Raw genomic sequence first — 27,520 nt, forward strand, 5'->3', positions numbered from 1 at the left:
ACAGTTTTTAAATGTATATCTTGAAAGGCAATGACTAATATGACTGTTTAGATTCTTAACTATGAACACTAAAAACTGTAGGAGTTGGATACAGTCTTGGTACAATCGCAGTGCCCATCAAAAGGTAGAGGATATGTTGAAACAAATGTGGCATTATGTATAAATTTGCATAAAACCTTTCAATTTTATGTTTTAGAATCTATTTCCAGCTCCTTAACATAACATGATGTTATTCAAATTTTGGCTCTTTTGGCTATTTTCACTTCTTAATATTTTCCTCAACTCTCTTTTGATGAGTTCACCAAGCTCCCTTTCACTTCTGTCCTTTAAACATTTTATTCTCTATGAAATAGTCTTTTCTCCTTCTTCACTTAGCAGTTAACACTGCTAAGAAAAAAAAAAAAGTATTCAATGACATTTGTTAAGATGGTAAGTCAGACTTTATTCAGGGACAGTTTTCAGCACAATGATATCAAATTCTGGAGGTCTATAAACTATTCTTTTCCTCTTTCCATCTCCTGTACCCAATCAGGACTATAAAAATAACTCCTATATTTTCTACAAGCTTAGCACAAATATAATAAGGCAGAGTAGACTATTCCATTCTTACTGGAAATGAAACCCATGCTTCCTCTCCAGTATGCTATAGTATGCTGCTTTATGATAAGCATATTCTTAAAAAAAATCATTTTTATGGGATTTGCCTTCATGTTTATTTCAAATGGCAAAAATGCTAAAAAGGACCCACATGCATAATACAATGTGTTTACATGGATGAAACTGAGGAAATCTTCCCTTTGCTTGACAGCAAATCAGTATAATATGCATTACTGTAGGATTCTCTCTAGTGTATTCCAGTAGCAGGAGATTTGTGTAGTCATTGTGGTGGGTTAATGAACTAAACTCTCATATTAAGAGATCAGAGTTCAAATTATTTGTGTGCTGTACATTTTATGTATAAAATAAGTAGGTAATTGTTCAAAGCTATTAAATTACCTCTTTATCCCCAGTCCTCTTCAAGGGATGCCTGATTCTTCAGACTGAAGTGTTTATCCACATTGAAGTATAAATGAACTTTATCTTTTTGAAGTATTCAGCCACATTTAAGTATTTAGAAACTTATACTAATGATATCAAGAGAAATGAGGATTGAAAATTTAGGGGGGAAAAAAAACCACCTATGTTTTAAAGGGAATTCTTATGGTTATAAAATGGTCCTGGAAGATAACATTTAGATAAGATTCACATGGATACAACAGTGAGAAATAAGTAATCTTACTTTAAAAGTTCTTTTAATTTAAATTGCTAACAAATGGTTAAGGAATGTTTAAAAATTTGCTTAACACAAGTGACTCAAAATTTTTATCTTGCTGATCATAAAATATAATATTTATTTTGCTGAGATACAATTTTATTTGTATAAATCTTCTTGAAACTAACAAAAATGTCATTTCAGTTTATATTATCAGCATACATAACAAGATAAAGTCATATCTTAATATAAAAAGAACACATACACAATGTGGGTAAAATGACAAAAAGAACATGTAGATGATTTTCTTAAAAACGATAATCGTACTGTTATAGTTAGTTATGTTAAATAAAGGAATTTCATACTATTCAAAGGCTATTTTATAAACCCTAGTACTCTATGAAAGTTAATTCACCAGATGCTGTATACTATAAAATCTGCTCCCTGCATTTTGGCAGCTACAAATGTATGCTACTTTATTAGTATAGGAAAATTAATTATAAGAGATACAATTTAAAATAAAGTTTTCACTTTAATGAAGTGGATTAGAGTTAATTATATTATTTCTTAATATACAGTTAATTTAACTGTATATACATATGCAGCTAATTTTTCTTTATTTATATCACACACACATACACAGTCAAAATGTAACAAGTAAAAAGTAACACCTCAGTGTCAGTGCTTGATTGCTTAGTCACGTCTGACTCTTGTAACCCCAGGTATTGTAGCCCACCAGTCCTCTGTTCATGGGATATTTCAGGCAAGAATACTGGGGTGTGTTGCCATTTCCTCCTCCAGGGAATCTTCCTGACCCAAGGATCAAAACTGCTACTCTTTCTTGGCAGGCAGATTCTTTACCACTGAGTCACCTGGGAAGCCAAAAAACTAATACCTAACTTGTACATAGTACTATATTAAAGCTAAAAGGCAAATGTGAAAAACAAAAATCTTAAAGTCTTTCTAAGCAATGCACAATGGATTTGAAAATGAAAGTTAAAAATAAAAATAGCAATTCAAGATAACGGATGATTCAGATTAAGTGAATGTAATAATAAGCACTATATGTCTTCAAAAGAGAGAAAAATCCATTGAGAAAAGCCTTATTAGAAAAGATAATACAAATAATTTTGAAAACTAGAGAGCATTTGGGTAAATGGTAAGTAAGAAAACTAAAAATTACTTGAGTTTAGTGAACATTGATATAGTTTGATAGGATAATTTTTTATTAAGAGTTCAGATGAAATAAAGAGGGTATAATAACTTGGTATCTATGATAGGCTGAATAGATGATACCCAAGGATGTCTATACCCTAATCTTTGAAAACTGCAGATATACCACTGTAGGTATTGCAGGCATGATTGTGAACATTTAGATGAGATGATTATCTTAAAGAGCCTAATGTAGTCACAGGGTACTTCTAGAAGGAAGGCAGGAGGATCAGAATAAAAAAAAAAAAAAAAGGCAAAATGAGGACAGGCAGCAGAATCAGAAAAAGAGATGTGATTATGCTTACTGATAGCCCTGAAGATGGAGGAAGGGGCCATGAACCATGGAATGCAGTTGGCCTCTAGAAACTGGAAAAGTTGAGGAAATGGATTCTTCTTTCAGAGTCTTCAGGATAAAATAGCCCTTGGTTACCCTTTGACTTCAATCAATTAAGAGAGATTTCAGACTTCTGGCTTCCAAAACTGTAAGATAATAATATTTTAAGCCACCTGCTTTGTGGTAACTTGTTACTGTAGTAGGAAACTCATATAAGATCATTCACTTTCACTGAGTCCTGACTCCAAGGTATTTTGCCATGAATGTGAAGTGAGCACTTTGAGGAAAAAAAAAGCAGAATAATGGAAAGCAGCTAGTACTGATGGAAAGAAGAGCCACAATGAAGAAGACAATGAAGAAAAGCCACATTAAATTAGTAAGCTAAGTCACAATTAATTATAAATAATTAATTAAAATATAGTGGTCTGTAAGTATTTCCTGTTTTGTAAGCTGTGGACACTTTTTACTCTTTGACATCTCTCATCTCTATATACACACATGTTTGCACTTTTTTATTATATTTATGTATTTCTTCATTATACTAATGATTCTATAAATTTTTGTATGTAGAAATACTATTAATATAGGTTTTATATTTTATACCATTGGCAATATAACTTAGAATTTAGTTCAATTCAGTTCAGTCGCTCAGTCATGTCTGACTCTTTGTGATCCCATGGACTGAAGCACGCCAGGCCTCTCTGTCCATCTCCAACTCCTGGAGTTTATTCAAACTCATGTCCATTGAGTCGGTGATGCCATCCAACCATCTCATTCTCCATTGTCCCCTTCTCCTCCCTCCTTCAATCTTTCCCAGCATCAGAGTCTTTTCAAATGAGTCAGTTCTTTACATCAGGTGGCCAAAGTATTGGAGTTTCAGCTTCAACATCAGTTCCTCCAATGACTATTCAGGACTAATTTCCTTTAGGATGGATTGGTTGGATTTCCTTGTAGTCCAAGTCAAGCTAAGCAGCAGATCATACACCCTTACTGATCATATTAATAAAGCCTACCTACTCCAGATTCTACTTGAGGCGACTTTGGCTATTGGCTTCTAAGAGTCTCCTCCATCACCACAGTTCACAGTTCTTCCTTCTTAAGAAAACCTTGCTCAATTAAATATAGGCTATGAACTTGAGACTTGCTATAGAAAAAAGTTAAATTCTTAGGTTTATAATTTCAAAATAAATGAAACTCACTTTAAAAACACTGATCTAGAAAACCAAGCCTTCAAATGCAAGAGCCAAATTTTATGAGAGAAATGAGTTTTTCAATTCCAAATTTTGTGTCTTAAAATCTTCCATCAAAAAATGTTATACCATTAAAAAAAACCTCCATAATGATATCATATCCAGCTTTTACTGAGCCTCTAAGGATAGTCAATAGTATCCGCATTATTCTTCAAAGCTATCTTAGAATTTGTCACTATACCATTTAGAAAATTTTCACTTGTAAGTGTCACAGATCTCACCTCAAGCAACCACAAACAATAGCAGCAAGTTATTGGTGCACATATCTGAAAATTATGGAAAAGTAAAATGTGTGTTTTCTTCAAGGACACATTTAGTTATTTTATCTTTTCATACTCTCTTTCTTAAAGTTGGTTATCTGCAGTTTTCAAGAGTTTTTGTGCGTTCTTTTTTTTTTTTTTTTAAATTTAGCCATGTGCAGAGTGTAACTTTTTGATAACTTCTCCAAAAAGGGAGAAACTTCCTTCCTAGAAGCCAATAGCCAAAATCCCCTCAAGTAGAATCTGGAGTATGTAGCCTGTATTAATATGATCAGTAAGGGTGTATGATCTGCTGCTTAGCTTGAATCACACTGGGGCTAATCTAGAGCTGGAATTTGGGCCATGTATATCTTGAACAAATGGGCTGAGTTGGAAGTGTACATTGGTATGGTATAGGGAACTACTAGCTTGAGAAAGCTAAGTATTTGGGAATTTTACCAGGTAGTTGAAATCAACCACATTGGGAACATTTACAATAGAAAAACCAGCAAACACTATAAATCAAAGCCTTTTTGTTTTATTTTTTTAATTCCAAGAGACCCTCTTAACCAACATATTGCTAATTGGGGACCACTACCATATAAATTATAAACATGTTATGGTATACTTGTTCCCTGGAACACAACTTCATGATTTTGAAGCCCCCAAAATAAAATCTGGTCCTATTACTTCATGGGAAATAGATGGGGAAACAGTAGAAACAGTGTCAGACTTTATTTTTTTGTTCTCCAATATCACAGCAGATGGTGATTGCAGCCATGAAATTAAGATGCTTACTCCTTGGAAGGAAAGTTATGACCAACCTAGATAGCATATTAAAAAGCAGAGATATTACTTTGCCAACAAATGTCCGTCTAGTCAAGGCTACGGTTTTTTTCCTGTGGTCATGTATGGATGTGAGAGTTGGACTGTGAAGAAAGCTGAGTGCCAAAGAGTTGATGCTTTTGAAGTGTGGTGTTGGAGAAGATTCCTGAGAGTCCCTTGGACTCCAAGGAGATCCAAGCAGTTCATTCTGAAGGAGATCAGCCCTGGGATTTCTTTGGAAGAAATGATGCTAAAGCTGGAACTCCAGTACTTTGGCCACTTCATGCAAAGAGTTGACTCATAGGAAAAGACTTTGATGCTGTGAGGGATTGGGGGCAGGAGGAGAAGTAGACGACAGAGGATGAGATGGCTGGATGGCATCACCGACTCGATGCACATTACTTTGGTTGAGCTCCAGGAGTTGGTAAGGGACAGGGAGGCCTGACTTGCTGCGATTCATGGGGTCGTGGAGAGTCAGACATGACTGAGCTGAACTGAACTGAAAATAAAGTCTGTCACTGTTTCCTATTATATTCTAGAAAACATAAAATTATGTATGGTAATATAAAGCAGTTCAATACTTGTCCTGGGTTGTTGCTGGACCAAAAATTAAAAGAATTACAATGAATCTCTTGGGAATGATGCATAAACATCTTGATTGTTTCTTGGTTGCTAACATACTCAGATTTATCAAATGATACATGACATATAAGACCATTTTATCATACAGTGATTAAAATTCAATAAAGCTATTAAAAAAGAAAAAAATTAAAAATAAGTAGTTAACAAAAATGGCATCATTAAGAATATGAAAATTCAAGCTACAGACTGAAAGAAGATAATTGCAAATATATATCTAAGAAAAGACTTGTATCCCAATTTAAAAAGAATAAACTAATTCAATAATAGGACAAAGTCAACTTGCAAGTAGTCAAGTATTGTATACATATTTCACTAAAGAATTGTATAAGTAGGTAATAAATACATGAAAAGTGAAGTTCAAAAATACAGTTGAAAGTGAAGCCACAATAAGCTATCATCAAAAACCCACTATACTGTCTGTAATAAAAATGATTCCTTATATTAGTTCATTAGGGCTGCCATACCAAAGCATAAAAAACTAGGTGGTTAAGCAAAAGAAAGTTATTTTCTAACAGTTTTGGAGGCTACAAATATGAGATCATGTTTCAACAGTGTTGGTTTCTTTTGATGTTTGTGAGGAAAGTTTCTATTGTCAGTGTCTCTCCTTGGTTTCAGATCTCTGCCTTCATTTTCACATGTATTCTCCTTGTATCTGTCTTTTTGTGTCAAAATTTCCCTTTTTATATAGATATCATTAATATTGGGTTAAAACTCCCTCTATAACCTCATTTTAACTTGACTATCCCAATAAATACTTTATTTCAAAATCTGCTCACATTTTGATGTACTGGGGGTTAGAGAACTCCAGCTTTCTTTTTTGGGAAGACACACTTCAACCCATGGTAACATTAATATCAAATGTCAGTATGAAGGTGAACAACTTGGATCACTCATGTAATTTTGATTGGAATGTAAATGGTATAGCCACTTGGGAAACTATTTTGTCAATAAATTTAAAAATAAATTTAATCTTCCCATACTATCCAGCAATTTAATTCCTAGGAATCTGAGTAAACATACAAAGAGATTACAGATGAATATTTATAGTAGTATTGTTCAAATTATGCATAGATTTTCATAGCAGCCAAAACTGACTACTGGATATTATTTAAATATTCAGCCAAAATGTGATATAGCCATACAGGAGAATACTATTTGCAATAAAAATGAACACAAAACATGGAGGAACTTGAACAAAATATGATACATGAAGTGTCAGACACAAAGCATATAATCTTGTTTATGTTGAATGTCAAAGAAAGATAATTCTATAGAAACAGAAAGTAGATCAGTAGTTAACTGGAGCTGGGTAGAAGCTACCCTGTATCTATTAGAAACTGATTTCTAATAGATGCAGGACAGTTAAGAAATGATGGAAATGTTTAAAACTGAATTGTGGTGGTGCTTTTAGAACTCTGTAAGTTTACTAAAAACTGTACACTTAAAATTAGTGAATCTTATGCTATTTATATTATAGCTTCATAAAACTTCTAGAAATAAGTCTATTTAGTAACAACAAAAGTTACTTGCACAAGGATATCAAAGGGAGTGTAATATACAGAAGTGGATAGATTTAAATATATTTTGGAGATAAAATAAATGTAATTTACATAAAGTTAGAGATTGGATTGTGATGAAACATGTGACATATGGTGTCTGACTTTAGAAAATGATTGTGTGGTGATTCTTTTTCAGAGAAAGGAAATAAATATGAAGAACAATTTCTGGGGAAAGAAAATCAAGAAAGACTGTAGCAGTATAAATTCTAACTTTAATGGGATAATCGTGAAAACAATTAGAAGCTTGAGTTTATAGTGATTTCATTGCTTGAAATATATTTGTTATACATCAGCATTTAGGTACCATTCAAAGCATGGAAAGAAAACAGCACTTAACCTGAATAATGGAAGAAATGTATATCTAGAAAAGAACAAGAAGGAATTCCAGGTAGGGAAATAGGAAATGACAAAAGAGAATGAGAAAAGCAGAATCTTTTGTATTTCTCGGTAGTAGAAATACAGAGTAAGAGAGTTAGATATAGAAACAGGTAGAGATAGAGATGGAGATACAGACTGAAACTAGTAAGTGATAGAGATAAAAAAAATAGATAAACTAACAAGAGCAACATTTATATCACAGATTATGGGTGGGTCATTGTATGGGAGCAAAGTATTCATGCTGATAATTAGTAGTAAATATTTTTAGAGAAGTAATTTTCCAGTGGCAGACCTTAAATGCAACAGGAAGTAATTTGAGCTTTTTGTCTGCACTATTGAATCATTTAATGTTTCTGAGTAGAAAAATTGTATGCTGAGAATGATGGCTTAAGAAAAGAGAAATTCATTAGAATGATTTGGGGGATTAGACCTTTAAAAATATGTACATATATTAATTAAGGTCAGATAATTCAGAAAGATATTCAAATAATTTCAATCATTGCACAAAAATTCACTTAATATGATATTTTCCTTCAACCTTGGAAGAACACAAGAATATTTTCCTTGGATATGACAGAATATTAAAGTATATTTCTGCTATTAGAAAAATGCATTTTACCTGGGAAAATGTAGATGCAAAGTTTAACATAGTTACACTACCATAGAATTTCTACCACATCATATATGTACCAAGTGTTTGTATAGTCGATGCTTAAAACCCAATGATAGGGCAATGCTGCTGCTGCAGCTGCTGCTAAGTAGCTAGCGTCAATCGTGTCCGACTTTGTGTGATCCCATAGACAGCAGTCCATCAGGCTCCTCTGTCCCTGGGATTCTCCAGGCAAGAACACTGGAGTGGGTTGCCGTTTCCTTCTCTGATGCATGAAAGTGACAATTGAAAGTAAAGTTGTTCAGTCGTGCCTGAATCTTAGTGACTCCATGGACTGTGGCCTACCAGGCTCTTCCATCCATGGGATTTTCCAGGCAATAGTATTGGAGTGGGGTGCCATTGGGCAATCAGTTCAGTTCAGTTCAGTTCAGTGGCTCAGTCGTGTCTGACTCTTTGTGACACCATGCATTGCAGCACGCCAGGCCTCCCTGTCCATCACCATCTCCTGGAGTTCACTCAGACTCACGTCCATCGAGTCAGTGATGCCATCCAGCCATCTCATCCTCTGTTGTCCCCTTCTCCTCCTGTCCCCAATCCCTCCCAGCATCAGAGTCTTTTCCAATGAGTCAATTCTTCACATGAGGTGGCCAAAGTACTGGAGTTTCAGCTTTAGCATCATTCCTTCCAAAGAAATCCCAGGGCTAGTCTCCTTCAGAATGGACTGGTTGGATCTCCTTGCACTCCAAGGGACTCTCAAGAGTCTTCTCCAACACCACAGTTCAAAAGCATCAATTCTTTGGCACTCAGTCTTCTTCACAGTCCAACTCTCACATCCATACATGACCACAGGAAAAACCATAGCCTTGACGAGACGGACCTTAGTCAGCAAAGTAATGTCTCTGCTTTTGAATAAACTATCTAGTTTGGTCATAACTTTTCTTCCAAGGAATAAGCCTCTTTTAATTTCATGGCTGCAATCACCACCTGCAGTGATTTTGGAGCCCCAAAAATAAAGTCTGACACTGTTTCCACTGTTTCCCCATCTATTTCCCATGAAGTGATGAGACCGGATGCCATGATCTTCGTTTTCTGAATGTTGAGCTTTAGGCCAATTTTTTCACTCTCCGCTTTCACTTTCATCAAGAGGCTCTTTAGTTCCTCTTCACTTTCTGCCATAAGGGTGGTGTCATCTGCATATCTGAGGTTACTGATATTTCTCCCGGCAATCTTGATTCCAGCTTGTGTTTCTTCCAGTCCAGCATTTCTCATGATGTATTCTGCATATAAGTTAAATAAGCAGGGTGACAATATACAGCCTTAACATACTCTTTTTCCTATTTGGAACAAGTCTGTTGTTCCATGTCCAGTTCTAACTGTTGCTTCCTGACCTGCATACAGATTTCTCAAGAGGCAGGTCAGGTGGTCTGGTATTCCCATCTCTTTCAGAATTTTCCACAATTTCTTGTGATCCACACAGTCAAAGGCATTGGCATAGTCAATAAAGCAGAAATAGATATTTTTCTGGAACTCTCTTGCTTTTTCCATGATCAAGCAGATGTTGGCCATTTGATCTCTGGTACCTTTGCCTTTTCTAAAACCAGCTTGAACATCAGGATGTTCACGGTTCACATATTGCTGAAGCCTGCCTTGGAGAATTTTGAGCATTAGTTTACTAGCATGTGAGATGAGTGCAATTGTGCAGTAGTTTGAACATTCTTTTGCGTTGCCTTTCTTTAGGATTGGAATGAAAACTGACCTTTTCCAGTCCTGTGGCCACTGCTGAGTTTTCCCAATTTGCTGGCATATTGAGTGCAGCACTTTCACAGCATCATCTTTCAGGATTTGATGGTCATTATCAAATACTGTACATCTGCTCTTGATGATTAGGAAAATTTCTATCCATGTGTAACTTACTTTCCCCTGAGGATTAAAAATAAATCTAAATCCTCTTGTCTATGACAAGTAAGTAAGGAAACATTCCCTTCTTTGTTTCTATGGAATAAAGAATCACATTTCTGTGAAGTATGTGTTATATGATTGTTCTCCTTACTCCATTTGGAAATCCAGATAAACTTAATTTTTATCTATTCATGTCTCTTTGATTCTTTTAGTTCCCTCACAAACATAAAGAGTGAGTTAAGTGGATTAGCGGTTTTAAAACTTTGTTCAACAACCTTTTTCAAAATATAAAATTCAAATATATCAGACATTTGAAAGTAGTGATATTTTGAATGCTCCACAAACCTAGCAGTCATTTCCTAACATATACCACAGGAATCCTTAAGTATCTATTAATCATAGTTTGGAAATCATTATGACTAAATAATCACAGTTATTTTGAAGGTCCAGTATTATGTTTTTAATGATTAACTTCCATTAACAGTTACCTGTCGTTCTGAAGCAGACTTCTCAGTAAAGAATCTGCCTGCAGTGCAGGAGACAGTTCTATCCCTAATTCAGGAAGATCCCCTGGAAAAGGAAATAGCAAACCACTCCAGTATCCTTGCCTGGAAAATCCCATGGACAGAGAAGCTTGACAGTCTGCAGTCCATGGGGTTGCAAAGAGTCAGGCACAACTGAGGGACTAACACTTTCACTTTCACACTGAAGCAGATAGATTCCAATTCTCTGGCTTCTGATTAACATGGTGATGGTGATTTAGTCGCTAAGTTGTGTCCGACTCTTGCAACCCCATGAACTGTAGCCTGCCAGGCTCCTCTGTCCATGGGATTCTACAGGCAAGAATACTGCAATAGGTTGCCATTTCCTTCTCCAGGGGATCTTCCCAACCCAGGGATTGAACTCAGGTCTGCTGCATTGGAGGCAAATTCGTTACCAACCTAACTAGGAGGGAAGCTCTCTGATTAGCATATACAGAGCATTACTTGTAATCATTGTTAAGTCACTTCAGTCGTGTCCGACTCTGTGTGACCCCATAGACAGCAGTCCACCAGGCTCCCCCATCCCTGGGGTTCTCCAGGCAAGAACACTGCAGTGGGTTGCCATTTCCTTCTCCAATGCATGAAAGTGAAAAGTGAAAGTGAAGTCACTCAGTCGTATCCAACTCTTAGCGACCCCATGAACTGCAGCCTACCAGGCTCCTCCATCCATAGGATTTTCCAGGCAAGAGTACTGGAGTGGGGTGCCATTGCCTTCTCCAACTTGTAATGACAATAGAGAACTAAAAAACAGTTTCTTTGACAAAGAAAAATCTCTATGATATTCCACTGATAATTGTAGATATTACTAAGCAACACAAAAATGTAAGAGAACCAGTGTGAAGAGGCTTAAGAAATGGCTCCCAGGGAGCCCCAGACAGCTATCACTTACAGTGAAGCTCCAAGTGTGTCTAGACAAAAAGATCTGTGTCTTTGTAAATTGTCCAAACTCTTGATAATGACCTTTTTTTTTAATTTTTTGTTTTTAGTTTTTTATTTTTTAAATTTAAAAATCTTTAATTCTTACATGCGTTCCCAAACATGATAATGACCTTTTATCTTATCTTCCAGGAGCATTTTCTTATGAACATATGCAATATTTTTTCTACGTGATATATATAGAAGCAGAATTACAGAAAATTGAGGATGTGCATCTTCAGTTTTACTGGACAATTTTATATTAATTTCAAAATTAGTTTACTCAGTTTATTTCTCATTGTGTGTGTGCATGTGTGTGTGAGTGCGTGTGTGTGTGGGTGAGTGCGTGTGTGTGTAGGTATGTGTTAAGTCGCTTCAGTCATGTCTGACTCTTTCCAATGCTACGGACTGTATTAGCAGGATATAATTGTTCATTTGTCTCTACATATTTGCCAGTCCTTATATAATTGTTAAAACATATTTCTCCAGATTATGGTTTCACTAGGATATCTCATGGCTGTTTTTATCTAGTTTTTAAGCTCTTATTGCTAATAATACTGAGAGTATTTAAATACATTTGTTGGTTATTCAAGTAGTTTTTTTTCTATGATGTTCTTGTTCATAATTTTACCCATATTCAACTAAATGTTCTTTTTTATTTCTTAGTTTATTCAAAGGTTTCCTTTATTATTGATATAAATTTTACCTATAGTTTTGTGCTGTAACTCTTTTCTCAAAATTTGTGACTGGTGTTTTGACTTTATGCACTCTACAGATATCTTTAACTTCATCATAATTACATTTTTTACAATGTTCTTAATGATTTCACCATTCTTCTTTTGTTTTAAATTCCTTTCATGCTGTGAAGGCATAAACATAGCCCTCATATTTTCTTCTGAAAATTTTAAAGAATTATCATTTGCATATACATTATAGTTAAATATATAAAAAGTTTTATTTTGTAATCTAGTTTGAACAGAAATAGAGTTTTAATTTTTTTTAGAGGGGAAAAATTTCCAGCCAGATTAATTAAATAATCTATCTTTGCTGATGGTTTAGTTGCTATGTCATGTCCCACTCTTGTGACCCCATGTACTGTAGCCCACCAAGCTTCTCTGTCCCTGGGATTTCCTAGGCAAGAGTACTGGAGTGGGTTGCATTTCCTTCTCCAGGGGTTTTTCCTGAACCAGGGACTGAACCTGGGTCTCTTGCATTGCAGGCAAATTCTTTAACCAACTGAGCCACCAGGGAAGCTCAAACTACCTTCAGCTCAGTTCAGTTCAGTTCAGTAGCTCAGTCATGTTCGACTCTTTGCGACCCCATGAATTGCAGCATGACAGGTCTCCCTGTCCATCACCAACTCCCGGAGTTCACTCAGACTCATGTCCATCGAGTCAGCGATGCCATCCAGCCATCTCATCCTTGGTCGTCCCTTTCTCCTCCTGCCCCCAATCCCTCCCAGCATCAAAGTCTTTTCCAATGAGTCAACTCTTTGCATGAGGTGGCCAAAGTACTGGAGTTTCAGCTTTAGCATCATTCCTTCCGAAGAAATCCCAAGGCTGATCTCCTTACTCCACCAAAATTTATTTTATCTAAGTCATTTTTTAAAAATATATGAACATGTATAATGTCTCAGTTCTGTTCCATATATCCTATCGATGAAATACTACTAGGTAACCCTAATTATACTTTATTATACTTTTGTAGATTCTGATTTATAAAATATTTGTACAGTTTTTATCTCCAATTATGTTATTAACTCAAGGGAAACACTGTATTACTATTTTAAGATATTTACAATTAACAAAATAAGAGAATGTTAATGAATGGAAAGTTGATAGGAGGGGAAAAATGAGGAAGGAAAGAGGGAAAGAAAGGAAAAGAAGGAAGAAAGTAAGAAATAAAAAGGAAGAGAAAGAGAGAAAAGAAGGAAGGGAGGGAAGGAAATAGTGAAGAATGGAGAGAATTTTGTTTTTCTCTTTTTTCAGTATTTTTCTTAATAAATAGGTATGATTCCAGAAAATTGATTGCAAAAATCACAGAGAATCACAAAAAATCAAAAGCCAAAAAGGAATGAATGTATTTTATTCCCTAAGTTAATAATTATCTATAAATAAATGTAAAATAGTATGCATACTTAGTATAAGTACTGGAGTGTGCTTAGTATAAGTCTCATAATTAGAAGACTGAGGAAGAATTCAATTTGCTTAGGAAATGAATAGACTTGTCTCTACCACTTTCAAACTACAAAATAAGCAGTGTATCTATACTCCTTAATTTCCTCTCCTTAGAGTAATATTTGCCTTATAGTAGTGGTAGCTGGCTTCCCTGATGGCTCAGATGGTAAAGCATCTGCCTGCAATGAGGGAGACCTGGGTTCGATTCCTGGGTTGGAAAGATCCCCTGGAGAAGAAAATGGCAATCCACTCCAGCACCCTTGCCTAGAAAATCCCATGGATGGAGGAACTTGATAGGCTACAGTCCATGGGGTCACAAAGAGTTGGACACGACTGAGCAACTTCACTTTTTAGTGGTAGTGGTGTTAGCTGCTCAGTCGTGTCTGACTCTGTGTGACACTATGGACTGTAGCCTGCCAGTCTCCTCTGTCCATGGAAATTTCCAGGAAAGAATATTGGTGTTGGTAGCCATTCCCTTCTCCAGGGTATCTTCCCTACTCAGTGACTGAACCCTTGTCTCCTGCATTGCAGGCAGATTCTTTACCGTCTAAGCCACCAGATCAGTCCATTTACCTTATAAAATGGTTAAAAATTAAATAATATAATGAATGCAAATACTTCCCAGCATCTGAAAACATTATGAAATAAATTTATTTCACTAATAAAAAAATAATTACTTAGAATTGTTAGGAGGGAGATTTACACTGATTAATTTTGAGGTATCTATTACTTCAAGTAGTACACATTAACCAACTATTCTGGGGTCATGAATTTTGTTTTGCTTTAGTTTATTATTTTGTATTTTGGTTTTCATTTGGTCACTGGGGGAATAATTTTAAAATTAAAATGGTGATATGTAATGTCTATTTTTTTAAACCAGTTAAAATGAATGCAGTTAAATTAATTTTTATTTTTTATACATGTTCTGATAGGCTAAGAAATAAAAAAAGATAAATTTCAATGATAAGTCTGCAAATCTGCAATTAAAATTATAATAAGAATGTAGTAGAATTATATCCCAAAGAATAAATTTTATATGATCCATACCTATATAAATAAATGATTGAACAAATGAGTTGGAAAGAGAATAGGCAAGTATTTTATTTCATGCAGAATAATTTCAAATAATTGATGCAAATTTTTCTCTAAAGGAGGTTGGTCAGAATTGGCTGCATATATATATATATATATTTCTCTGGGTGTTCTCTGTAAAGAATCCATCTTCCAAAAGAAAGAAAAGGATAACTTTACCTGGCAAACACAACCTTAGCCAGATGATCCAAGATAATGCCAACAATGACAAGCCATGTTGATTGTCTGTATTCTTAATATGATGTGATGAGACTGGCACTTTATCCTAAAACCCACATGTGCTAAATCACTTCAGTCATGTCCAACTCTGTGTGACTCCATTGACTGTAGGCCTCCAGGCTCCTCTGTTCATGGGATACTCCAGGCAAGAATATTAGAGTGGATTGCCATTTCATTCTCTAAGGGAATCTTCCCAACCGAGGCAATGAACCTGTGTCTCTTAAGTCTCCTGAGTTGTTAGGTGGGTTGTTTACCACTAGCGCCATCTGGGAAGCCCACAACTTCAGTCTAATCATGAGAAAAATATCACACTATACAAATTAAAAGATAGTCTACAAAATAGATGATTTTACTCCTCAGAATTGTCAGGGTGGTCTGAAACAAGCAAAGTCTTAGAGACTCTGATACAGCATAGCCTAAGTAGACGTGACAACTAGAAGTAATGTAGTATTCTAAATGGAATCCTGGGACAGAAAAAGGCTATTACATAAAAGCTAATGACTTCACTTAATAGTAAAAAGTTTATTATTATGGCTTATTTATGGTTTATACTAACAATTTATTAGGTCTGACAAACATATCATACTAATGTAAATGGCAATAATAGGGAAAACTGAATGTTCCCCTATTAGTGTGCCTTATGTGTACCCAAAGACACACTATCTTTGCAACTTTTCTGCAAATCCAAAACTATTCTAAAGTAAATTTTTAAAAATCTCTGTGAACAAAAGAAGAGTTAAATGATGATGAACATGAATTATTGTCCTTATATTGCACCAAAATGTAATCAATTGTATTTATCAAACACAGCTAGAAGTTTAAAATCATTATAAAGACCTGTAAAATCAAATCTAGATGAGATAAACTAAATGTATTTCTGTTTTTCAACTGAGGCAAAATATATTCAGTGAAAAATAAATTGGCAGTATCTGAAAGTATAAATAAACATTAATCATTATGGGGAATATTGAGTTAGCTTATAAATATTAAATCAATAAAGAAGAAAAAAGAAAACAGAATATTTGGGCAAGTTAAATTTTAATATTTCAACATAATTTTTATAATTTTCAACCATGAACCATAAAACAAATATATTAAATATGCTCAAACCTCATTATGCAACTAATTCATATGTGATAACTAACTAAAGCATATGTTTTTAGAAAACTAAATATTAAAAATTGTTCCTCAAGTACATAGTTTTGTTTGACTAACCTCTATAGTTTGGAAAATTATTTTTGTTTTGGAAAACATTAAAGTGCTGGTTTAGTATAAGCAATAAATATATCTATTGAAAAAATCTCAGAGAGAACAAAAATATGTTATATCTTCTGTTTTATGTAGGGGTGTTTTTACATTAAGATGAGTGAACAAATCAATTCAAAACATCTCATGTGATGTAACATTTACTGGAAACTTTTATTATTTCTCTATATAATAATGATTCCCCTACAATTTTAAATATGTTTAAAGTAACAGTAGACATCAACAGCAATGTGAGATTGATAGTTATTGAGTGCAAAATGATTACTGGTCTTCAAAGTGCATAGATTTTGAAAGCTTTTCTATTATGACCTTCTACCTTTCTTTATGCCACAAATGCACCAGATAGAGTAAGCAAAAATCAATTTAATAATTCAAAATGAGTCAAATATTCTAACCACAGTGCTTATGGTCACATTAATTGATTTTTTAAAAAGTGGCAAAAATGAAAACTTAAAACATTAACCCAACAGGATCTGAGGTCATTTCCAAGTCAATGTGATAAATGATTTCAAGTTCATCAGTACTTAAATTTGCAAATTGGGAGTGTTGTGTAGCAAAGCAAGAAATACTGATGCTGATCATGTTTCATCTGCAGTTTTCAATCTTCATTTAGTGCATGCCTGTTTTGTTCCTTTCCTTTCTTAAATAGTTCAGTGTCTCCTCATAATCCATGGATATATTTTTCAAGTGGAGTTCAAATACCTCCATTGATTCACGGACTATTCTCAGCATTGCAAGAATTATCAAATTATTTCTATTTTATCTTAGTATTTGAAGAAATATGCATATTTCTACACACAGACATAGTTTAAAGTATGATTTAAATGCCTGAATTCACAATCAAATTCATATTTCAAATCATTTTGGTATCAACTAGTATTTTTGTAACTGCAAAAGATGTTAAAAAGTGAATGTATATTAATTGAAATGCTCAAATGCCATGTATGTGTATGTATACATATATATGTATATATATGTATATATATAAATAAACACACACATATATGTTATTACATTTAGACTGAATAAAAATTGATATGACTTACATATGAATAAGGAAAAATGTTACTAGGATAATTGAGGTGTAATAAAAGATGAAAAAATGTAAGCATTCCAAAAGCAAAATACATTCATACTCTGCTGGATATTCATATTTCGAAAATATATGTTATAGAGACACAGTCCTTGTAATTTTGTAAAAGTTCATTAGTTCAGTAACAAAGTCTTAATAAAAAATTTTCTTCAAATGACTTATTTAATATATGCTCCTTAGGGATTGACAACTAAAAAAATAGCTTAATTGTTAACAGTAATTTTGTCAGTGATAACTATAATATTATGTGTCTAATAAAAATCTAAATTGATAATAATAAATAAATACATATATTTCTACTTTAAATTCAGCATCTGTGATTTAGCTTCCATAAATCAACGTTAGTTTATAACCATGTTGCAAATTCCTATTTTATTTAAAACTTTCTTTGCCTTTACATTACATATCTAATTTATTGTTATACAACACTATGAGTGTAAAAGTTTTGATGCGTTTGAACTGTGGTGTTGGAGAAGACTCTTGAGAGTCCCTTGGACTGCAAGGAGATCCACCCAGTCCATTCTGAAGGAGATCAGCCCTGAGATTTCTTTGGAAGGAATGATGCTAAAGCTGGAACTCCAGTACTTTGGCCATTTATGCAAAGAGTTGACTCATAGGAAAAGACTCTGATGCTGGGAGGGATTGGGGGCAGGAGGAGAAGGGGATGACAGAGGATGAGATGGCTGGATGGCATCACTGACTCAATGGACGTGAGTCTGAGTGAACTCCGGGAGATGGTGATGGACAGGGAGACCTGGCGTGCTGCGATTAATGGGGTCACAAAGAGTTGGATATGACTGAACGACAGAACTAACTGAACTGGAGCTTCTGTTCATAACTAGAATCTACTCATACATTTTTTTTTCTGTAATAAACTAAAAAATTGACCAACTATATGGTATATCTATATGACAAGCATTTTTAGGCATTTTATAACACAGTAGTATAATACTCATTTCACATGCTAACAAGGTAATGCTCAACATTCTTCAAGCTAAGCTTTAGCAGTGCATGAACTGAGAACTTCCAGATGTTCAACCTCGATTTAGAAAAGGCAGAGGAACCAGAGATTAAATTGCCAACATCTGTTGGACCATAGAAAACGCAAGAAAAATCCAGAAAAACTTCTGCTTCATTGACTACACTAAGGCTTTTGACTATGTGGATCACAACAAACTGGAAAATTCTTCAACAGAATGGAAAATTCTTCAAGAGAATAGAAAATTCTATTCCTGCCCACTCTAGTACTCTTGCCTGGAAAATCCCATGGACGGAGGAGCCTGGTAGGCTGCAGTCCATGGCGTCGCACAGAGTCGGACACGACTGAAGTGACTTAGCAGCCTCAAAACCTGTATGCAGGTCAAGAAACAACATTTAGAACCAGACATAGAAAAATTGATGGGTTAAAAATTGGGGACAGTTAAGCCAAGGCTGTATATTGTCACCCTACTTATTTAAATTATATGCAGAGTATATCACACTAAATGACAGCTGGATGAAGCACAGGTTGGAATCAAGATTGCCAGGAGAAATATCAATAATCTCAGATAAGCAGATGACAGAGCCTCTTGATGAAGGTGAAAGAGGGGAGTGAAAAAGCTGGCTTAAAACTCAACTCATCAAAAACTAAGATCATGGCATCCAGTGCCCTCACTTCATGATAAATAGATGGTGAAACAATGGAAATAGTGACAAACTTTATTTTCTTGGGCTCCAAAATCACTGTGAATGGTGACTGTAGCCATGAAATTAAAAGACACTTGCTCCTTGAAAGAAACCTACGACCAACCTGGCCAACATATTAGAAAGCAGAGACATTACTTTGCAGACAAAAGCCTGTATAGTCAAATGTTTCCTTAAAGGTCCAGGAGTGAGTGACAAGAATGAAAACAGAACATGAAATCTGGTGCAATGGGTCAGGGGACCTGCAGCCTCTATTGGACTGAGGTGCAGAATCCACTCTGAGCTCAGCTTTTATTCCTAATTACAGACTACAAAACTTTCTATGATCTATCTTTCCTAAGACACTACACTGATGTAGTCCAGATCTCCTTGTTTTTACACCAGGCCATTCCCTGCTGGGATAACCTCGGGAACAGTCCACATGTGCACAGGCAGTGTTCATACCTAATGCTGACCCTGTATTCCAAGGTGCATGTTTTAACAAGGCTATTATTCTAAGAAAAGCATGAAAAATAATCATCAACACTTTCTTGATATATGCAGTTTTTCCAGGTGCTATTTCTATGAAATTTCTCAAGGCTATGAAAGTACATTATTAGAAATTCCCACTGTGAGAGTTGGACTATAAAGAAGGCTGAGCACTGAAGAACTGATGCTTTTGAACTGTGGTGTTTGAGAAGACTCTAGAGTCCCTTGGACTGCAAGGAGATCAAACCAGTCAATCCTGAAGGAAATCAACCTTGAAGATGAATTGGAAAGACTGATGCTGAAGCTGAAACTCCAATACTTTGGCTACCGGATGCAAAGAGCCGACTCTTGGAAAAGACCCTGATGCTGTGAATGTTTGAAGGCAGGAGGAGAAGGGGCTAACAGAGGATGAGATGGTTGGATGGCATCACCGACTCAATGGACATAAGTTTGAGCAAACTCTAGGAGATGGTGAAGGACAGAGAAGCCTGGCAAGCTGTAGCCCATGGGGTTGCAAAGAGTCAGACACGACTGAGCAACTGGACAACAACAGCAACAACAATACAATAGGTAGTACATATGTATGATAAATGAGAGAAAGGAAGCAGAGTGCTGAAATGACCCCAACTTTCTGCCTAGAGGCAATTTCATTAACTAAGAGTCATATAGAGAAAACACAAACGGTCTCATTCATTTGAGGAAACAAGAGACTGAGTTGAAAGAACTTGATACACCTAGAATTTAAGGGATGAGAGCACTGGAGACAATGGATTCCAGAAAGGATCTCAAGAATCTTTCCTGGGGTCCACTTGAGTATTTGTCTGATGACTAAGCCAGTCAGAATTCATAAATGGAAAAAATGGCAGAGTAGGAAGAATCTGAGTTCACCTCCTTCTAAGGCACATCAAACTTGTAACTATTTATAGCATAACTACTGATGAGAATAATGTGAAGACCAGCAGAAGAAATATACAACAAAACATAAAGAAGGAACCACAATAAGAAGGGGTGGAGGGACAGGGACACCATGTAGTCAAGACTCATAGTCCCAGGTAGGTGATCCACAAATGGTAGAATAATCTCAATTGCAGAGGTTCTCCCTTCATAGCCCAAAGCCTACTGAAACTATTCAAACTAGCTAATCCTAAACTGTTCATCCTGCCCTTTTCACCCTTTCCTCAGAAACTCCAACATAGGTTCTAGCCTAAAACTAGATTTTGCTCCTTCTTCTGCTTCCTGACTAAAACTTGGTGTTTTTCCTAGGGCCCTGTATGGGGATCCATGCCTCTTGTTTGTAGGACAACTATGTGTAACATTAAACATGTCTTTCAATGGCACTGACCTCTCTTAAGTCACATGCATAAATTAAGATGTGGGCCCAAAATAAAGTAAAATATATAAACAATCAAAAAAGAATGTGGTGGGCTGAGTAGTCATTCCAAAATATGTCCATATTGCAATATCCTGAACCTGTGAATATTACCTTGCTGCTGCTATTTTGCTTCAATAGTGTTTGACTCTTTGTGACCCCATGGACTGTAGCCCACCAGGTTCCTCTGTCCATGAGATTCTCCAGGCAAGAATACTGGAGTGGGTTGCCATGCCCTCTTCCAGGGGACCTTCCCAACCCAGTAATCTAACCCATGTCTCTTAGGTCTCCTGCATTGTCAGGCAGGTTCTTTACCACTAGTACCACCTGGGAAGCCTGAATATTACTTATTTGCCAAGAAAACATGATTAAGTGAAGAATCTTGAGAGGAGGAGCTTATTTTAGGTTATCTTAGTAAGGCATGAACGAAATCACACACACCGAGAGAGAGAGAGAGAGAGAGAGAGAGAGAGAGAGAGAGAGAGACAGAGAGAGAGAGAGAGAGAGAGAGAGAGAGAGAGAGAGAGAGAGAGAGAGAGAGAGAAAGAGGAGTTCCAACACACAGAGGAAAAGGAAATATGAAAATGATATAGCAGAGAAAAATTCAGCCACAGCCCAAAAATGTTCATTAGAAGCTGGAAGTTACATCGATTCGAAGGCCCTCATATGAAACATGTATGCATGTGTGGTAAGTTGCCTCAATCCTGTCCAGCTATCTAAACCATATGGACTGTAGCTCCTCTGTCCAGGGTATTCTCCAGACAAGAATACAGGAGTGGATTGCCATGCCCTCCACCAGAGGATCTTCCTGATTCAGGGATCAAACCTGTGGCTCTAATGTTTCCTGCATTGACAGGGGAGTTCTTTACAACTAGTGTCACCTGGGGAGCCCAAGTAGCCCTGCCTAAAGCTTAATTAACTGAACTGAACTGAACTGAAAACTTAATTTCAGATTTTTGGCTCACAGAAATATGAGATAGCAAATTTTTGTTGGTTTTCAGCCATAAAATTTGTGGCAATTTGTTCAGTTCAGTTCAGTCGCTCAGTCATGTCGACTTTTTGCGACCCAATGGACTGCAGGACTCCAGGCTTCCCTGTCCATCACCAACTCCTGGAGCTTACTCAGACTCATGTCCATCGAGTCAGTGATGCCATCCAACCATCTCATCCTCTGTCATTCCCTTCTCCTCTCACCTTCAATCATTCCCAGCATCAGGGTCTTTTCTAGTGAGTCAGATCTTCACATCAGGTGGCCAAAGTATTGGAGTTTCAGCTTCAGAATCACTCCCTCCAATGAATATTCTGGACTTATTTATTTTATGTGAGACTGGTTGGATGTCCTTGTAGTCCAAGGGACTTCTCAAGAGTCTTCTCCAGCACCACAGTTCAAAGGCATCAATTCTTCGGCACTCAGCTTTCTTCACAGTCCAACTCTCACAGCCATACATGACACTGGAAAAAAACCATAGCCTTGACTATATGGACCTGTGTTGGCAAAGTAATGTCTCTGCTTTTTAATATGCTGTCTAGGTTGGTTATAACTTTCCTTCCAAGGAGCAAGTGTCTTTTAATTTTATGGCTGCCGTCACCATCTCCAGCGATTTGGACCCTCCCTCAAAATAAAGTCTCTCACTGTTTCCATTGTTTCCCCATCTGTTTATCATGAAGTGATTGGATCAGATGCCATGATCTTAGTTTTCTGAATGTTGAGTTTTATGCCAACTTTTTCACTCTCCTCTTTCACTCTCATCAAGAGGCTCTTTAGTTCTTCTCTTTCTACCATAAAGGTAGTGTCATCTGCATATCTGAGGTTATTGATATTTCTGCCAGCAATCTTGATTCCAGCTTGTGCTTCCTCCAGTCCTGCATTTCAAATGATGAGCTCTGCATATAAGTTAAAGAAGCAGGATGACAATATGGAGCCTTGTTGTACTCCTTTCCTGATTTGAAACCAGTAGATTGTTCCATGTCCAGTTCTAACTGTTGCTTCTTGACCTGCATACAGATTTCTCAGGAGGCAGATAAGGTGGTCTGGTATTCCCACCTCTTTAAGAATTTTTCACAGTTTGTTGTGATCCACCCTGCCAAAAGCTTTGGCATAGTCAATAAAGCAGAAGTAAAATTATTTTTTCTTTTTCTGGAACTCTCTTGCTTTTCTGATGATCTAACATATGCTGGAAATTTGTTCCTTGGTTCCTCTATCTTTGCTAAATCCAACTAGAACATCTGGACGTTCAGAGTTCATGTACTATTGAAGCCTGGTTTGGAGAATTTTGAGCATTACTTTGCTAGCCTGTTAGATGAGTGCGAAGGTGCAGGAGTTTGAACATTCTTTGGCATTGCCTTTCTTTGGCAATTTGTTACAGCAACCCTAATACAGATTTGGTAGTGAGAAGAATTTTAAGAAGCATGATAGAAAGAGCCTGATTGCCTTAAAGTAACTACAGAAATATGGTCACTAGAAGTGATTCTAGTAATAGCTCATAAGGAAATGTGAGACACATTGGAAGCCAGAAGAAAGGTGATCCTTGTTTAATAGTGATAGAAAACATGGCTGAATTGTGCTCTACTTGGCTGGGAAGCAGAACTTTACACAATAAATTTGAATATTTAATGAGAAGATTCATGTCCCAGAAAAGTGTTGAAGGTTTCTGTTTGTTTTGTTTTCTCTTATTCATGTAAAATGTGAGATAAACAAGATAAATTGAGAGAAAAAAAAAAAAACAACCTGTTAAAAAGGAGTCAGAATTTGATGATTTGGGAAATTATCAGCCTATCTAGATAGCAAAAGATGCTAAAATTAGGAGATTCAATATTAGGAAAATATGTACTTGAGAAAAGCCCAAGCATACAACTGAACAACTTTTTGCTGATTACTTTACTCATTTGACTCATGGATCAAGACACTTGTCATCTCAACAGAAAGTAGCAATAGATATGCAACTATCCAGGAAAGGCCTGTGGAGGAACCTCTTGTCTAATAGTTTGAGTCCCAGTAATATACAGGCCATCTACAAGGTTTTTAATAGTGATGATAATGATAAAGAATCTTCCAATGTAAGAGACAGTAGAGACACAGGTTTGATCCCTGGGTCAGGAAGATTCCCTGGAGGAGGGCAAAAACCACTCTAGTATTCTTGCCTGAAGAATGCCATGTACAGAGGAGCCTGGTGGGCTACAGTCCGTAGGGTCTCATAGAGTCAGACATCACTAAAGGGATGTCAAATGCATGCACATACTAATGAAAATACTGAACTGAAAGCAACAGAGAGAGAATGACATTATATAAGGCTGTCAGACTGCCTAAATACTTCATACAGGTAAGCTGATAAAACTACTCAGGTGCAAATATTATAAAATTTAATTGAAACTGAGTTGAAGAAAGATTAACAGTTGAATTATTTTGCCAATTTTTAATTTTTAAATCCTATTTATATAATCTAACATGTTTATTTAACATATTTGTGATGAGCAATTGCACTAACTGGCATACCTACCTAATTAAATAGAAATGTCTTCAGTCTTTTCTGTCAAAAAATAAATTAAATGGGAAATCAATGAGATGGATTTGACAATGATATTGAACTTATTAACTAAAGACACAAGAAAGCAAAATTGTCAATGCTTTATGTTTTTCCTCATAAGCATAATGGATAATACTAATTACTTCAAATCTGCAAAAATATACTGAACTTTTCTATAGATTAATTTAAATAAGGTATAAATGTTATAACTTTTCAGGAATGACTGAATACACTCTTTTATCTTACTTTTCTTCTGTTTACCAGAATTGAGAAACCTAGATGTTGTTTTAGTGGGTGAAACCTACAAATGAGTTGAATTATAAGGTAAACCATTTGTTCTCTAAGAAGACAGGAGCAGTATATGTACTGGACTGTTCTCTTTTCTCCCATGCCTTTGGTAGTGGTGGCAAGCAGCTAGTGAGACTCTATGCTGACTTAATGGCAGGTGTTTCTGGAGTGGCTTTCTTCAAGTGAGAATGCTAAATATGAGTAAATGAACAGTTTAAAGTTGTTAAAAATGTGTCTCCATTTGTTATTATTCTACGTCATTTGGGCCTAGACAAACCAGGCAAAAATTCTTCCAGGCTGTTAGCTATATACACTTGGCTTCCACCTTGGGAACTGGAAATAATATCTTCTTAATAACTAATTGCTTTATCTTGTGTAGTTAGTTGAATAGATACTTAATTATAGGACCAGGTATTCCTGGATTCATAGTATTAATAGTTATTCCAGTCACATTCCCAAATTCAAGACATGTGAATAACTAAAGGAACATGCAAGTAGATTTTGGTGGGAAATCCCCAAGAAATAAAAATAGGTTTTCTTCTTTGTAAGACTTCTATAGAGTTTAAAACTTTAACAGCAAGACTACAACTAGTTAAAGTATAGTATTGGATATCCTATGAAGACTAGGACAAACCCATTTGGAACTTGAATTTACAAGTCACAAAATCCTAAATAAATTGATATAAATTCAGTACAAAACAGAAACAAAAGATTATGTCCTATTTGGGTTTTTGGATGGGTACTACCAGGCAAGAGGTAGTTAATTTCCAAATCCATTTATCTTGTCATTTTCTTGACCACCTCACTTAACTTCATCAAACTCTTAATCTGTTTCTACAGTAATCTTTATCCATGTTCCTGAAGCCCTTTCCACTTTTTAAAAATGTATTTATTTTTAATTGAAGGATAATTACTTTACATATTGTGTTGGTTTCTGCCATAAATAAACATGAATAAGCCACTGGTAAACATATGTCCCCTCCCTCTTGAACCTTCCTTCCATCTTCCACCCCATCTCACCTAGGCTGTCATAGAGCCCCAGTTTGGGTTCCCTGAGTCACAGCAAATTCCCACTGGTTATCTACTTTATATTTGCTGTATGACTCAGGGAAACTTTTCCACTTTTACATGCACACAAATTTCAAGCAATAACAAACAACTTGCTTTCCAAAGCAGCTTTATATTAATCACTGTCATCAGTCACTCAAAATATCCCCAAATAATTATAAAAATCTTAGGAGAAAAGAGTACATTTCTCATGCATACTTCTCTTTAAGGAAGATTCTCTAAGCTCTGCTTTCAACAAGCCAGTTACCTCTAAATGCATCCTGCCTAGAATGTTTCGAACTGCCAATATATAGAACAGCTAACCTTTGAGTGCTTGTGTGACTTTTCCACAATATCTCAGGAATAATACCAGCCTGTGTTCTTAGACAGAGCTAGAGATATTATGTCTATTTGAATCACGATTGCAAATGATCAGAAAACAAGATCATGGATTATTCTATAGAAGAGTAACAGTTCATCACTGAACAAATAAATAAATAAGGTTCTGCAGCTGCAATGCTGTATTATTGCCTTGTGGAGCGATAAAATAAGTTTTCTAGATCTTCACAGTTCCAAGAATAAATAATAAAATTGACAGAATATACACTTAAGATATTCTGACTCTAGCAATCCAATTTATCCAGAAGCAGAATAAAACACAATAAGAATGTAAAATGCTTTATAATTTTGTGTGTGAGTAGGAAAATGTCAAGTTTTCCGAAGGAAATCTTTGAAAGTCAGGGTTTCCTCAGTTCAGTTCAGTTGCTCAGTCATGTGTGACACTTTGTGACCCCATGGACTGCAACACACCAGGCTTCCCTGTCCAGCACCAAATTCCGGAGCTTACTCAAACCCCTGTCCATTGAGTCAGTGATGGCATCCCACCATCTCATCCTAGGTCGTCGTCTTCTCCTCCCGCCTTCAATCTTTCCCAGCATCAGGACCTTTGAAAAGACAAGAGTAAAGGAATTGCAATCCAAAATTTAATGTGCATATGGATCACTTGGCATCCTGTTAAAATATCAATTTTGTTTCAGAGACTCTTATTCTATATTTTTAATAAGCTCTCAGAAGATGAGGGGCTGCTACTGGTGACAAGTTAACCCTTTTATTAGCAAAACAGTACAGTGTGTACAGGGGAATAATCAAATAATAGAATATAAACAAGCATTACTCAAAGTCTCTAGAGATCAAATGGGAGAAATATGGTTTTGAGAATGACTATCTAAGTGAGGATATATTAAACTTTAGGGAAACCCTGAAGCACTGGCTTTGGATTCATTCAGCCAGAGACATGCCAACTCTGCAATTTTCTGTTTTAAATATAATGTATTAATAGAAATTTTGAGGTACAGTGAAGTCCACAGATCAGAAGACTATTGTCGTTGAAAGTTTATTATTCAGTTTCAAGCGGATGGGTGACAGTAAAGCCCAAAGTTGATGCAGGAGGCAGAAGGAAAAGGGAAAATTATAGACAAAAACCTTTATTATGGCTTCTGCAAGTAGAATAGCTGCCAGAGAAGCTTAGGTTTGGCTCAGTTGAATGGTTTCAGCAGGCTATGTGGGTTACGTGCTGTCTCTAATTGTCTGAAGGGCTTCTCTGGTGGCTCTGTGGTAAAGAATCTGCCTGTGATGCA

The sequence above is a fragment of the Ovis canadensis genome, chromosome 2 (genome assembly GCF_042477335.2).
Source record: "Ovis canadensis isolate MfBH-ARS-UI-01 breed Bighorn chromosome 2, ARS-UI_OviCan_v2, whole genome shotgun sequence".
NCBI classification, from domain to species: Eukaryota; Metazoa; Chordata; class Mammalia; order Artiodactyla; family Bovidae; genus Ovis; species Ovis canadensis.